We start from the raw sequence: 3011 nt of genomic DNA, 5'->3' as shown, positions 1-3011 counted from the left end.
CTCCCCCAACCTACCCACACCAGCACATCAAGTCACATTAGGACTGAGAGCATCCTCTTCAACAGTGGCCTGGCAAGGCAGCCCCACCACAGGGAAGTGATCAAAAAGCAGTCAACAGACTCCTTGTCAGAGACCCTTGTTAGGGGACCCTTATGAAGACCAGCTGCCCATTAGGTACATATGTGAAGGGGGCCTAGATCCAGTCCATGCATAATCATTAGTTGGTGCTTCAGTCTCAGGAAGCCCTCCTGGGCCTAGGTTACTTGGCTCTGTTGGACTTCTTCTGGAGCTCTGTCCCCTCTGGGTCCTTCTATCCATATGTCCACTCTTCCATAATAAGGTTTCCTGTCCTCTACCCAATGTTTGGCAGTGAGTCTCAGCATCTACTTCCGTCTGACGCTGGGTGGAGCCTCTCAGAAGACAGCTGTGCTAGGCTTCTTTCTGAAGCATAGCAAAGTGACATTAATAGTGTCATAGGTTGGCTCTCTCCCATTGTGTGGGTCTCTGGTTGGGCCATTCATTGGTTGGACATTCCCTCAGTCTTTGCTCTATCTTTATCCCTGCACATCTTGTAAGCAGGATAAATTTTGAGTTGAAGTTTTTGTGGGTGGTTTGGTGTTCGCCTCCCTCTACTAGGAGGCTTGTCTGACTACAGAATGGCCTCTTCAGTCCCCATGTCTTGGGATACTAGAGGGTCTTAGCTAAAGTCACTCCCATATCCTCCCAGGAGAGTAGTACCCTGTTGTAGGCCTCCAGCCAGTCTCAGAGATGCTCCCATCCGAGGTTTCTCTTCTCTCTGCAATCCCTCTGTCCTCCTGCCCCGCCCCCCACATCTAATGCCTGTAGTGAATGTAAATGTGTTTTTTGTTTTGGTCCCAAGGGTGAGATGTGAAGCAGACTTGTGTAAGGGCCTGTGATGTTTGTCCACTAGAAATGAAACTGCCTCTTTGCCAGTTGATAACCATCCTGATACGGACCCTGAGAGGAGGTAAATAGAGCCCCAAAACAGAGGCTTGGCCTTTGCTTTTGTACCTCTTGACTGTTCGTCATTCCATTTCAAGATGTTCCCAGAGAGAGAAACAGTCCAGAGAAGCATAGGTAGGTTTGAAGGGAGACAGACGCTTTAAAGAACCCAAAATAAAGTAGGTTTAAAAAAAATCAAAGCCTACAGATCCCCACCTTCATTTTTCTCAGCATTTTCTCTCCTAAACTGTTCCCTCTCTTAAAGCATTTCCTCTGTCTATTCTATTTCCCCTTCTCTGTGAGATTCAAGCATCCTCTCTTGGGCCCTTTTTGTTATGTAGCTTCTTTGGGTCTGTGAATTGTAGTATGGTTATCCTGTACTATATGGCTAATATGTGCTTATAAGTGAGTACATACCATGTTTGTCTTTCTGGGTCTAGGTTACCTCACACAGGATGACCTCTTCTAGTTCCATCCATTTGTCCATCAGTTTAATCTTTTCCTTGTTTTTAATAGCTGAGCAGTATTCTACCACAGTTTCTTTATCCATTCTTCAGTTGAGGGACATCTAGGTTGTTTCCGGGTTCTGGCTATTATAATTAAAGCTGCTATGAACATAGTTGAGCAAATGTCCTTGTTGTATGGTGGAGCATCTTTCAGGTATATGCCAGGCAGTGCTATGGCTGGGTCTTGAGGTAGAATTATTTCCAATTTCCTGAGAAAGTGCCAGATTGATTTCCAATGTGCCTGTATAAGTTTGCACTCCCACCAGCAAAGAAAGAGTGTTCCCCTTTCTCCACATCCTTGCCAGCATGTGCTGTCACTTGAGGGTTTTTGTTTTTTGTTTTTGTTTTTTTTTTTTATCTTAGCCATTCTGATAGGTACAAAATAGAATCCCAGGGTCTTTTGAGTTGTATTTACCTAGAGATGTTGAGCATTTACGTGCTTCTTGGCCATTCAAAATTCTTCTGTTGTGAATTCTCTGTTTAGCCCTGTACCCCATTTTTAATAGGATTGTTTGGTTTGTTGGTGTTTAACTTCTTGAGTTCCTCATATATATTGGATATAAGTCCTTTGTCATATGTAGGGTTGTTGAAGATATTTTCTCAATCTGTAGGCTGCTGTTTTGTTCTGTTGACAGTGTCCTTTTCCTTACAGAAGTTTTTTGTTGTTGTTGTTTCATGAGGTCTTGTTTAATTGTTGATCTTAGAGCTTGAGCTCTGTTGGTGTTCTGTTCTGGAAGTTGTCACCTGTGCCAATGAGTTCAAAGCTCCTCCCCACTTTCTCTTCTAATAGATTTAGTTTATTTGTCTTTATGTTGAGGTCTTTGATCCACTTGGACGTGAGTTTTGTGCAGGACGATAAATGCGGGTCCGTTTGAATTTTTCTACATGTAGACATTTTATTTGACCATGAAAATTTGTTGAAAATGCTATTGTTTTTCCATTGTATGGTTTTGGCTTCCTTGTCAAAAATCAAGTGTCCATGGGTGTGTGTTTTTAATTCTGAGTCTTACATTTGATTCCATTGATCCAGCAGTCTGTTTCTATGACAGTACTACGCAGAATCTATGCACTTCATATTACTATTGCTCTGTAGAACAGCTTGAAATCATAGGTGAAGATACCCCCGGAAGCTCTTTCATTGTACAAGATATTTTTAGCTATTCTGGGTTTTATTTTTTTCCCTATGAAGTTCAGAATCGTTCTTTCAAGGTATGTAAGAATTGTGTTGGTATTTTGATGGGATTTGCATTGAACCTGTACATTGCTTTTGGTAAGATGGCCATTTCTACTAAGTTAATTCTACCTGTCCATGAGCATGGAATATCTTTCCATCTTCTGATATCTTCTTAAATTTCTTTATTCAGAGACTTGGAGTTCTAGTCATATAATTCTCTGACTTAGTTGGTTACAGTTACACCAAGATACTTTATACTATTTGTGAGTATTATGAAGGATGTTGTGCTGTGGAAAATTTGGGTTAAATATAAACATGTTTTTGTTTTAATCCCAGGTGTGGAATACAGGGGCTGCTCCAGTTTGTCC

Source organism: Acomys russatus, chromosome 8, assembly GCF_903995435.1.
Source record: "Acomys russatus chromosome 8, mAcoRus1.1, whole genome shotgun sequence".
Taxonomy (NCBI): Eukaryota; Metazoa; Chordata; class Mammalia; order Rodentia; family Muridae; genus Acomys; species Acomys russatus.
Note: the sequence above shows the minus strand (reverse complement) of the source record.